The following is a 13,122-nucleotide window of genomic DNA, read 5'->3' as shown; positions in this document are numbered from 1 at the left end:
GTGATATAATAACTTGAACCAGCGGATGAACCCCATGGGGGATCCTGTATTGTGTAAGGGTTGCCAGCAGATACTCCCAGCTTAGCATATCAAAAGCCTGGTGTAGGTCTAAGGAGAGGAAGTCTACGTGGTGGAAGTGATACGGAATTTCCCCACATTATTTGGTAGAGTATACATATATTAAGGAATGTACTCCGGCAGGTCACAAAGCCGTAGTGATGAGTTTTAGGAGAAAGGGAAGGAGACGGCCTGCCAGGAATTTGCTTAACATTTTGTACTCTTTGTTTACGAGCGACAGGGGTGTATATGCTGTGATGTCGGTACGATCCCTGCCCAGTTTCAGCAGTGATGCCACTGGGGCTTGCATTGTGGTTGGGAGTAGCATGCCCCGTACAGCGAGGCGCGATAGAGGTGCTCCAATCGGAGCACCAATTGCATGGAAAAGGCAGCATAAAACTCCAGGGGTAGGCCATTTAATCCGGGGGTTTAATTGCAGGGAATGTCCCAAATAGCCTCCCAGATCTCTGTCGCAGTAATCGGTGCCTCAAGTGATCTTCCATGGTCATCTGATGTAACTGAATCGCATTTAAGAAGTCATCAATCGCTTGTGGTTCTGCCATCTTGGGAGCCGTGTATTAGTGCTTGTTATATTCCCAGAAGGCTTCGTTCTGAGTGTCTGCGTGCGAACGCCATGGGGTGTTGATCTCAAGTATGGGCATTGTTGGGGGGGTTGGGAGCCTTCCCTGATCAGACGAGCCAGCAGAGAGCCCAGCTTGTCCGCCTCTGTGTGCATCTTCTGTGTATGCGCGGAAGTCCACCACTCAGACGCTCCAGCAGCTTAACGTACTCCACACACGTATCTCGCAGGCTTGCCAAACTCTCCTGGGTCACCGCTGCATCCCTCTCTAGAGTGCGCAGTCTCGCTTCAACACTCTAAGTCACGAAGGATAGTTTGTCATGCCCCAACCAGAGAGCTAATTGCTGCCTTCCTAGTTACCACCTTAAATGTTTCTCACTCTGTTAGCGGGGTGGAGGCTGTGTTCTCAATTCAAGAGGATAGTGAAGAAAAATTGACACCATTGTAGCATTACCTCGACTCAAGAAAGGTATATCTTAATAAGAACTTGGAAAATTATCTTTTGAGATCACAATTTGTAGCTCAACAGAAGAAAATAAACACATGAGAAGGTATAGGATTACCAACTGTGATGATTGTGTACATAGAGCAAAAGTACAATTTTGATGGCTTAAGAGAATTTTCAGGCTGAGTCACTTTAATTTTTTCATAGTTTTGCAGGCGAACAAGATCCAGGGAAATAAAGTACTTTACATGTGCCCGACGGACAGAATAGTAAACATTGAAAATGCTATAACGCATCATGAAATATAGTTACGTTGTGCATAGCATAAGGAGGAGGCCAGTCTTTCAATGCTTCCCGATTCCCTCACTCCTATGTGTAACCAGAGTGGGTAGTAAAAGCCAAACCATTTGAATGGCAAGACATTATTAAGCAGATGCTACAACTACTTTGGGCCATGCATTCAGAAGAAAGCCATTATTTGGTACTTCGAGTTCCACCTGTCTTATATGCGAGCAAAGTAGATGTTGGGTAATTACGATTCCATGAGAAAAACAATTAGTTACAATAAAGCTCTAAGACAGGATACCTGTTAATGGAGGTTACCTATAATACATTCATTAGGTATTCTTGATAGTGCAACGCAACTGAGAAACAGTAGAGATAATCTGCAAGTATCACATTAAGTGGAGCTCCCATGGATATGCGTTGCTGGGGTCTAGGAATGCATAGGCCAGACAACTTTATGAACATGTGATCTCTGATAAGTAACTGATAAGAGGGTTCAGCTGACTCTAGCAACAAGGTCAACTTTCCTTCTCCATTTCGGACGAGACTTCAAATTGAGGACTTGGTCTAGGAGCATAGCATAGGACACAGCGATGCAAAGAAATCGGGTAATTGCTTCGCAGTCCAGTGTGAGGATTGTGTAAGAATTAGGGGCGGGAGACTCCCCGAAACCTGTACTACCGCTCAGATTACTATAATTAGTAACATGGGTGTCACTATCTCAAACGAGAAAGCGGTGCCAGAAGAAATAGATGGTTTGTGTGCAAGATCGATTCGAATGCATGCAGTCCAGGAGGTAGTGTACTGTATGTTCTGAAAACGAGAACAGTGCGTAGTTTCAAAGTTAAAAATCGAGCTCTATCTCCTGAATTACTGGTTCATGGTGGGAATTGACGTTTGGAATTACAGATACACTTTATTAAACCCTATCCATACACGTCGTCCTTCGTAGTTGTATTACCCGTTCCAAGAAACCTCATCTTTCCTGGTATCTCGACTGGGTCTTAACGCAGGATTATGGCTCCGACCTTAATGCCTTTCCCCTTGGGTGACCGCTAAATCCTACACCAACAAGAAGATGCTTCTGGCAACTGCTTGTGATATGCGGGGCTTACGCCCCCCTTAAACCTTAAAGTTAATGAGTTCATTTCCCAGTGCTGACCAAAACAAAACCGGTGGCAGAAAAGTATTGCTAAAAAAAACACTATATAGCTTCCCTAACACATTGACCACGTCGCGACACTTTCCACGCCCCCACCCGCCCCATGTGTCAAAGGCTCTCTCATAAGGCGAATCCTCACATCGCCTTTAGTCTTATGGTAACCCATCTCCGCCTTTTGCCAACGCGCTGTCGTATCGGCGCCAAAATTCTGTATGTTAGCCCCTTATTCATTCTTCGAACGAAGACCTTACCTTCCTCCTCCCGACCTTTAACATCCGAGGGCCACTGCCTTGCTTAAGTCTTCAAACGACTTCAAAAAGCCTTCACAAGGAAAAGCAATAGGAAAGCTTGTTTGTCTTGATTGACAAGCGACACAGCCATACAGGGAGTAGTTTGGTGCAGCTCGACCCTAAAATGTCTTTGATTAGTTAGCTAAAAGAGACCGCCCCGGAAACGCTCGCGCCTGACCCGGAAAAAGAAATGTACATTGTGCCTCCTTCCCAGGAGTAAACCGTGTAAATCTTCCGGAAGCGATTGCCCAGCTGCCCGCGGACCGGTATGTTACCCTACCATTCCTAATGAGCATGCGCACATGGTATAAGCGTTAAAATGCAGCAGTTCCAACTTATTGTGTGATGTGGAAAAGAGCCCTTGAATAGAGGCTGTCTGGTCGTTATCAAAACTTTCGAGTCAACAGGGCTGAAGTCTTCTATCTCTTTATATATTTTAAACAACCGTCGTCGTCTTCTCTGGCTGTCAGATTCCTTCTGACAGTGGTGTGTTTTGGATGCCGAGGAAGTCGCTGTTTTGTTTTCTTATTGATCTTTGTCGATGGTGATATTGGTTCACAGGGTCAGCTCTGTATTAGCTCGCGGATAGCGGTCACAAGGGTTTGCAGAAATGTCAGCTACTTTTTATTCTGTGGGTTTTCTTTTTGATCAAATCCTTTGTAGAATTTCTTGTTGAGTTTGCGGAGATGGCCTACCAGTATCTCAACGGCTTCCTACATGCCAATAGACCCGATTCAGGCGGGAGACTACCGATTTTACAAGCTAAAAATGGCTTTATTTTAGCTGTCTCCCGCCTTAAATTAATTTTTTTACAATAGAAGTCAATGGGGAATTTTCATTCTTCTGGTTTTTTTATTTTAAATCTCCCACGTCCCTGTCCTAAAATGTTGGCATGTATGCGCCTTGGAGGTCTGCTGTTCTTTTGAAGCAAGGAGCACCAGCTGCTAACCGTAAGGACTTGTTCTGTAGTGTCTGCAGAGGCTTCCGATACTTAGGCTAGCAACCGCCTCACACTGGTGAAGCATATGTAATTGTTGGTAGAATAATTGCGTTGATTGCACGTAACTTGCTCCGCATAAGCGTTAACTTAGTCCTCAGAAGTGGGTACAAGGCAGTCAGTTTGGTTGATGCTTTCTGGCAAGTCTTCTCAATGTGGTTTCTCTAGCTGAGTTTGGAGGCAAGTGTCACCCCTAGGTTGGAGCTCTTGTTGACCCACTTTGTTTCCTCTCCATTAAGGTTGATCTTTGGATGCTTTTTGATCTACTTTCTGGTGAATAATGTTGCTGTGGTTTTGCTTGTGTTGAGGGTAAACTGCCACTCCATGTACCATCCATAGATTCTGCTGAGCGATGTTTTAAGGTTCTTAGCGCTTCCTTTTCACTGAAAGATTGGGCGATGACTGCAACATCATTGGCGTAAACAACAAAGTCTGTTTTCTTTAAGTCCTTGGGTATACCATTGGTAAATCGATTAGGAATTCTTCTATTGTACCGTAATTATGCGAGTTCATGCAAATGGTTGGTGGGGTTAGTAGATGAGCCAGAGATGATTAGGTATTTTTAGCTTTCAGGGGTGTAACTTTCAAAGAAGGTGAGGTTGTGATCTTTGATATGAGTTGTGAGCAGTCTTCAGAAACACAGAGATTATGGCAAACATGCACATGATTTTAAGAAGCAGCCAGGAAAGGCATTTATATGCTGGTACAGACGGGATTGCTTTCTCAGTTGTAGATTAGGGTTTCCAATTGCAGGACAAAGAGGAAAAACACTTCAGAGTACAGTCGAGAGTTAACAATGAGATGTTTAAAATTCGATAACCTGCAAAATAAAACACTGCAAAGCTTCTTCCTACCTGGTGCAAGTTAGACACTGTGTGCCTGACAATTCATTGTGGTTTAAGGTGCCATATTCTTAGTGCAAGCTGGGATCTCTACATTGAACAAGACGTGGGCACTGCTTTTAGAGGGTACAATTAGCCCAGCTGCAACCCAATAAAGCAAGCCACACTTGATATTTTGGAAGAGTAAAGGCCGTAGTTTATTTTCTGTTTTCACTTACAAGAGGTACCCTCAAATATCCCACTGGCACCGTTTGAGTAGGTTGCACTCTTGAGAAACGGGTTCAGACTTCAGATGACTGTCTGCTAACAGTGTTGGAAAATGTGCACTTGCTTTATTAAGCTGTTGGGGTCTGATAGCACATGTATGTACATCTAAACACGTTTTTATTCATAGTCTGGCTGATAGCCTGTATTATTCATGAAAAGTGTCATAGAGATATCTAAGAGTAGAAATATCTGAAAAGATTCCCTCTTAATTGTCATAATCTGATTTTAATAGTAGGTTTGGCAAGCACTGTAGAGTTAAAAGGTGTAGGCGTTGAACTGATATATTAAAATGATCATTGGGGATCATGGCTGCGTTCTGAAGCGTCCACAGATGGCAGTGCAGTTTAATACTCACACATACAAACGGAAAGTTCACTCATTTTTAGCATTTAAAATTGTTTACATAACAGGTTGTTTTTATAGTTTTATTACAATTGTCTGCCAAATGCACGCTTTTTAAACCACTGAATTACTGGCAGCAAAGTCACACGTTGTAAGTTAGAATGTTCTACAGGCACTTGGGCTATGTATAACAGGTTAATATGGTTTGAAAAGGCTTCTCAGTTTAATAGATGTGGTACATACTTTACTGGTTTCTGTTAGGAAAATGGGCATAGTTATTTTCTGCATTTGGAATGGTGGGTGTTAAATTGCAGTTAAACATTCTCGGCACTATATTTTCATGATTCCTGCAAGGAAAGAGTAATTGGGTATTTTGCACATGGAGGATTATGGGCTTTAAATGGATGTTGAATTATTTGCCAACATGCAAAAATGTATCCTGTTGAGAAAATGGAAATAGCTATTTTTTTATGGGGGCTTGTGTGGTGTTAAATGGACTATACATGTCCCAGGCTCAGTGCTATGCTTCTTCCTTTTGGAAAAACGGGAATAGCTAATTTGAACATGGGGGATTATGGCCATTAAATGGCTGTAACACATACCTGACATGGTACTTTCATGATTCATTTAAGGAAAGTGTAGCAGGTAGTTTCCGCATAATGGATTATCGCTATTCAAGGTTGATGAATACCATTGCCACAGTATTCCAAATGTTAGTGTTGAAAAAATAGAATAACTCATTTTTACATGGGGATTGTGGATGGTAGATGACTGTTGCATATCCCAGGCATGGTGTTTTATCTATTACTATTGGCATAGTGATTTTCTGCATTGTAGATGATGGCTTTTAAATGGCCATTTCATATTCCTTCAAAGAAAGAGTAGTAGATAGTTTCTACTTCAGGAATTATGGACATTTTAGGACAGGTGAATACCATTGCCACTGTACTCTTAATAGTTCCTATTAGGAAAAGTGGAATAACAAATTTTTACACAGGTGAGAAATTATGGATGGTAGATTACTATTACGCGCAGCCAGCCCTGTGCTTTTTTTCTCTTGGCTTATTGACTACAGGTATTTTCAAAATATGGTGGTTAAGTGGCTGTTACAGAAGCTAGCACTATATTTTCATGATTCTGGTAAGGAAATGGTAATTAATTATTTTACATAAGAGGCGTTATGGGCTTCAAAGGATTGTTGAATGCATTTGCCACTGTGTACTAATGTTTCCTGTTGGGAAAATGGGAATAGGTAATATTTCATGGGAGATTATGGGGAGTGAATGGCTGCTGCAATATCTTGGGCACAGTGTTTTACTTAACTCTGTTGGGATAATGGGCATTGCGTATTTTTTCATGGAGGATAAGTGGTGTTAAATTAAGTTGCATGTTCCTAACACAGTATTTTCATTATTCATTTAAAAAAGTGTAAATATAGTTTCAGCATTAGGAAATCAAGGTTTCTAAGGGCTGTTGCATACCACTGTATACTAATGATCCTTATTAGGTAAATTAGAATAAAACATTTGTATATGAGGGATAATGGATAGCAAATGAATTACACGTCCCAGACATGGTGTTTTACTAATTTCTTTTGCGATAATGGACAAAGCAATTTTCAACATAGGGATGATGGATGTTAAATGCACATTGCATTTACATGATATTATAATTTACCCATTTCTGTAAGAACTAACTGTTAATTTCTTCGGGGGAGATTATGGGTGTTATTAAACATCCATCATCCCCTAGGAGGAACATCGCTATGCTTTTTACCCTAAGAGGATTAAGTAAAACACCATTCCTTATGTTTTATTGTTTCCAAAAGCATACCTTAGAAAGGTGGACGGAGGAGCTTTGCGCGCAACCAAGATGGCCGCGTGAGCTTAGGGCTCCCGAGACCCTCGCAACCTCCCACATCTATCCTGTCCTATATCCTGTCCTTCATTGATGTTCTCGTGAAGACGAACCACGCGTGAGGCAAAATCTGCATTCGGATTTTTAATCGGACCCCGGGAGCCAGAGTTACGGTGCTTTGAAGATTGCGGCCTACGCCTCCGTTATGCCCGGCTGTGGAGTGGTCATGCTACCCGAGCTGTCGTTGAACAACATCAGCCTAAGGGGATTGGCACGACCGGTCTGATTGGTTTCACTTTCGGTTTCGCCTTCAAAGTGCCCTGTGACTGGGAACGAGCCTACCCCTGTGCCTACAGACAGCTGCCTGGTCACCCACGAATGTGATTCTGACTGCTTTTGCTGGTTTTGGAGATCTTTCGACTTGGGCCCTCTGGCCGGGGCTGTTTTCGCCCGTGGAGGCCAGGGGTGGCAATTTTCCTGCTTGGCTACATCGAATCACGCTGGCCCCTCTCCCCTAATGGCGGGGAAACCGGAGGGTGACAGGCTGAAACCGAAGTACACTCGGCAAGGTGGCTCCACTCAATCTAACAATATGGATCGCTATACCCAGCCTAAGGGTTCTCCCGGTGGAGCTGGCACAGGGGAGCCGCCTACTTCGGCGATCGAGCCGACACTACAAGATGTCATGGCCGCGATCGATGAAATCAAGTCCCCATTAGGGCACCAAATTGAGGCTCTCGCACATAAACTTGACACTGTGGCTATTGACGTCAATCTGATCCGTGCAGATCTGGGCAAAACTAATGAGAAAGTCAAGTCTTTGGACATTAAGACATCCAGTCTGACGGGTGATGTCACTGATCTGCAGACTGATGTCCGTCGCTTGAAGACCAACAGCGATCTCATTCTACATCGCCTCTAAGATTATGAAGGGAGGGCTCGCCGGAATAATGTCCGTATCATAGGGGTTCCGGAAAAGGCGGAAGATCCGGCAGCTGACCTCTTTGTCGAGGACTTAATTGTTCGCCATCTTGCACCTAAGGGACTGAGCAAGTTTTTCACGATCGAACGTGCTCACAGAGTTCCGGGTGGACAACCGAAGTTGGGAGCCCCGCCGCGGCCTATAATAGCCAGAATCCTCAATTTTCGAGACGGGGACGCTTTCCTACAGGCCTCACGGACGAGTGGCCCTACAAAATTTGAAAACACCACTGTCAGCTTCTGCCCGGACTTCACCCAATCGGTCCAGAGGCAAAGACTTGGCTTCATGGGTGTGAAGAGAAGATTGCGAGACATGGGCCTCAAATATGCCATGCTTTTTCCAGCCAAGTTACAAATTGAGCATGCGGAGCGGACTTATTGTTTCGATCGACCGGAGGTGGTGGCGGACTGGCTTGAATCAGCCTCCATCGGAGAAACAGTCTGGTGGAGCGGAGGAGGGCCAGACGGAACAAGAATAGGTGCCGGCAGATAGTATCCTGGGGCCTCGAACTGTGGTTCGATACTTTTGACAATTGACTTGACCATATTTTGGGGGTGGCGGGGTCAGTAATGGGTCTCTTTCCTCCTCTCTGTTTCTTTTTGTAGCCTAGTTAGATGGGGGGGGGCGACAGGCACACTGCAAGTTTGGGGTGTTTTCTACTATTTCGCAGGGGTGCAGGGTGGGGGGTGTTGTAACGGGAAGTTGCTGGGGGGGTTGGGGGGTTTTGTTGGGGAATGTGTGTGTTTCTTTGCAAGGCAATCTATTCATGTCTAGTTTGACCGAGGTGCTGTATTCTGCTCGGGGTTGGATCTTCCTTCTTTTTCGGGATGGGGGGTAGAGGGCTGAAATTGCTGAGTTGGAATGTAAATGGTTTGGGGGATTGGATAAAACGTAGTGTCGTGTTGCAACTGTTGAAGCGTCTTTACCCAGATGTGGTCCTCCTTCAAGAGACGCACTTGATTGGCAATACTTGTCGGGCTATGCACAGGAGGGGGTACCGTTTGGCCGCGCATTCCGGGTTCTCATCTGGCTCTAGAGGGGTGGGTATCCTGATCAAGAATTCTCTCCCACTTGAAATTGATTCCACGATCCTCGACGATAGAGGGCGTTATGTTGCTCTTACGGGTAGGTGGGAGGGTCGGACCATATCTCTGGTCTCTGTATATGTTCCTGGCCTGCAGTCGACTACTTTTGCGGATTTAGGGCGGGTTCTCCTGGCTCTCCCTGAGGGTTCACTGCTCATGAGTGGTGACTTTAATGCAGTGGTCTCTGGTATTTTGGATCGACACCCGCCCAGGGATCTGAGAAGTGCACAAAACTGGCTATCTGATTTCCTTGATATCCTGGGTTTGGTTGATTGTTGGAGAATGTTGCACCCTGCAGAACAGCAGTATACTTTCCATTATGGTGCGCACGGTAGCCTTTCCAGAATTGACCATGTGCTGGTACCGGCGGCGCAGGCCCTCTCCGTTACCGAGGTTAAGCATTTGGCCCGTGGTATTTCCGACCACACTCCTTTGTGGCTCCGGTTGGAGCTGGGCGCTGAGACTGAGGGCCGGGTGGCCCAGATCAATCCCTGGTACCTCCGCAACCCCAAAACTCGGACAACCTTGGTAAAATCCCTTGACCAATATTTTTTGGAGAACGAGGGTTCGGTTTCCTCTGCTATATCTCTCTGGGAGGCTTTCAAGACCGTCCCCAGGGGTCAGGCCCTGTCATTGATAGCGAATGTTAAGAAACAGAAGGAAGAGGAAGTGGTCAAGATAGAGGCGGAGATAGCAGACTTGGAGCTAGAACTTGAGGGGGGGGTGACCCACGCTGCAATGCATGTATTACGATTGAAGCAACTTGACTACAGGGCTTTGGTCACCGACGCTGCTAAGGCCATGAGTAGGGAGCAACAGGGACGCCTTTATGATGCAGGGGATAAGGCTGTTAAATTAATTGCATGGTTGGATAAGAGGGATAGAGCTAGTCGGGTCGTGCCAGTGATTGAGACGGATGGTGGTGATCGGGTTTCTGACCCTAAAGCAGAGGTCTTCAATCTGTGGGGCGCGACCCCCAGGGGGGTCGTGGAGTCCTGGGAAGGGGGTCGCAGATTCTGTTGCAGCGTGCAGCAGTTCCTGGCGTCAGGCTGATTGAGGCCGGGTGATCACGGCGGAGGCCTAATTCACGCCTTATTAACAAGTAAAGGTCTTCTGAAGACCTGTGAAGTACTCGGGTGTGCCTTTCTGTGTGTCCCGAAGCTGTTTCAGCCGGGCTCACTTACATGTGCTGGGGAGAGGGGGGGAGGGGGGTGTCTGGGGCAGGAGGCTGTAGCCCTTTGAATTCAATCAATGGACTTAGCTGTGGGGTTTATTTTTATTTTTAACGTTTTATATAGCGCTAGCTTAAGCCGTAGGTATCAGAGCGCTTTACAAACACACATAGTAAACAGCAGAAGGACATTACAGTCATTGGTTCAAGTCCCACGAGCCCTCATACCTGGCGCCTGTGCAGGAGAAATGTGCCTGAGACTGTTCTTCACGGTGAGGTGTTTATACAGCCTGTCTGCTCCCCCCCACCCCCCCAAGCAGGGAAGCACAGAGATGCTCTCCCATGAGAGAGGAAGAAGAAGGAAGAAGACGCAGAGAGATACTGACCCCACCCCCATGAGAGAGGCACCGAAAAGGTGGGTGGATGAATAATGGGTGGATGAAGGATGAATGGAAGGATGAAGGGTGGGTGGATGGATGGAAGGATGGATGGGTGGGTGTAAGGATGAATAGATGGATGTGTGAAAAGGTGGGTGGATGAATGATGAGTGGATGGATGTAAAGATGAAAGGGTGGATGGATGGATGAAGGATGAATGGATGGATGTGTGAAAAGGTGGGTGGATGAATGATGAGTGGATGGATGTAAAGATGAAAGGGTGGATGGATGGATGTGTGAAAAGGTGGGTGGATGGATGGATGAAAGGGTGGATGGATGAAGGATGAAAGGGTGGATGGATGGATGTGTGAAAGTGTGGGTGGATGAATGATGGATGATGGATGGATGGATGTGATGAGATCTAACAGGCGCATCTATGGTTGTCGATAGTTGTTGATGATGAGTACCAGTTTCTATAATCTTTTGTCGTAAGGGGGTCCTTACGCCTAAAAAGGTTTTACAAGGGGGTCTCGGCATCAAAAAGTTTGAAGACCTCTGCCCTAAAGAGATCGTTCAGCAGTTCGCGGATCACTTCCGGACGGTGTACTCCTCGGTCTCTGATAGACCGGAGGAGGACTCACATCTCTTGTTACGGGATATCTCCTTGCCGCGACTCTCTGACATTGATAGGGAACAAATGGATGCCGCAATAACAGCGGATGAGGTAGCATTAGCGATTCGCTCCTTGAGATCAGGGAAAGCAATGGGTCCTAATGGCCTACCTATTGAACTTTACAAACTGAAACCTGATAAAATTACTCCATATCTGCGAGATATGTTTTTGGAGTCTCGGGAGTGTGGCTCTCTCCCCCGTGATCAGCGGTTAGCGACCATTGTGGTGATTCAAAAGGAGGGGAAGCCCAGAGACAGGTGTGCGTCGTATCGTCCTATTTCCCTATTAAAAGCCGAACCTAAAATTCTTGCAAAGGTCCTGGCCAATACATTGATCACCATCATTGGTGAGCTGATACACCCGGATCAATCCGGTTTCATCCCGCATAGGAACACCGCCCTGAATTTCCGGCGCCTACATGGTGTTCTCGCGAGAGCATCGACGTTGCGTGAGCCGGCCATCTTGGCGTCGTTGGATGCCACGATGGCCTTTGATACCGTGGAATGGTCATATTTATGGGCCGCGTTGGCTAAGTTTGGGTTCGGACCAGGGTTTATTGGTTGGGCTAGATTGCTTTACGAGGACCCCCTGGCGCAAATTGTTGTTAATGGCCGCGTCTCAACTCCGTTTGGTCTGGAGAGGGGGACGCTTCAGGGCTGTCCTTTGTCGCCTCTCCTGTTCGCCTTGGCCCTTGAGCCTCTCGCGGCGTGGATTCGTTGGGAACCATCGATGAAAGGTATTCAGTGGTCCTCTGAATTCGAAGATCATATCTCGCTTTATGCGGACGATATATTACTATATCTGACTTCGCCGCGAAAATCTTTGATAGTGTTATGCGATGTCTTGAATTCATTTGGTCGGAACTCGGGCCTCATTATTAATTGAACGAAATCCTATCTATACGTCCTTTCGGGCGACGTCCCTCTTCTCCCACGCAACTGTCCCATTCAGATAGCGCACACGGGGTTTAAATACCTCTGTATTTATATCTCATTGGACCCCACAGTTCGGTACGAACGTAATCTCCTTCCGCTCTTGTCCAGATTGAAGCAAGACATTGCGGGTTGGCGTGGGCTTCCACTTTCACCGCTTGGTCGTGCTGCCCTTTTCAAAATGATGTCTCTACCTCGTTTCCTCTATGCTCTTCAGAATACTCTCGATGTCGTTCCCGCTAGTTAATTTCGGGCAATAGAGGGTCTTCAAAGGAAATTGATATGGGACGGCAGACCTCGCATTTCGCTCGCTAAACTGACACTCCCGTGGTTAGACGGGGGTATTGCTCTCCCGGATATCAAGCAATACTATTGGGCTTCCCAACTGGGAGCGATTAATCACGGTACGTTTGGTCCCGACCCGAACCCCGCCTTTGCTATGGATAGGTGGCTCTTGCCTGGTGGCAACTCTTATAGGGCGCTATATTCCAAGTCGGTGATCAAGGCTTTGTCAGGACCTACTAGGATAGCGGTGCGCCTGTGGCGGGATGCAACTAGCGCGACGGGATGGACAGATCGTTTGACTCGGGCGACCCCGCTGTTTGGCTCTGATAAACTTGGCAAACTGTGGAATACCAAGGGGTTCGATAAATGGGACCTGATTGGCATTAGTAAGGTTGGGGACCTTTGGGTTAAGGGTCAGGTGAAATCATTTGAGTAGTTGCGGGAGGAATTTGATTTAAGCAACTCTGAATACTTCCGTTATATCCAGGTTCGT

General features: G+C 46.2%; 2 protein-coding genes across 2 annotated transcripts in view; one reads left to right on the top strand and one right to left on the bottom strand.

Moving 5' to 3' along the window:
- STARD7 (StAR related lipid transfer domain containing 7) overlaps positions 1-2,968 on the bottom strand; it is a 158,910-nt gene extending 155,942 nt beyond the window's left edge. Inside the window, exon 1 of the mRNA XM_078667008.1 lies at positions 2,781-2,968. The gene's annotated coding sequence lies outside the window, so the exon portion shown is untranslated. The remainder of the gene's footprint in view (positions 1-2,780) is intronic.
- Positions 2,969-3,008: 40 nt separating this feature from the next.
- CIAO1 (cytosolic iron-sulfur assembly component 1) overlaps positions 3,009-13,122 on the top strand; it is a 251,841-nt gene continuing 241,727 nt past the window's right edge. Inside the window, exon 1 of the mRNA XM_078667004.1 lies at positions 3,009-3,085. The gene's annotated coding sequence lies outside the window, so the exon portion shown is untranslated. The remainder of the gene's footprint in view (positions 3,086-13,122) is intronic.

This window comes from Lissotriton helveticus, chromosome 11, assembly GCF_964261635.1.
Source record: "Lissotriton helveticus chromosome 11, aLisHel1.1, whole genome shotgun sequence".
In the NCBI taxonomy this organism is placed as follows: domain Eukaryota; kingdom Metazoa; phylum Chordata; class Amphibia; order Caudata; family Salamandridae; genus Lissotriton; species Lissotriton helveticus.
This window is presented reverse-complemented; position numbering and strand designations above follow the sequence as displayed.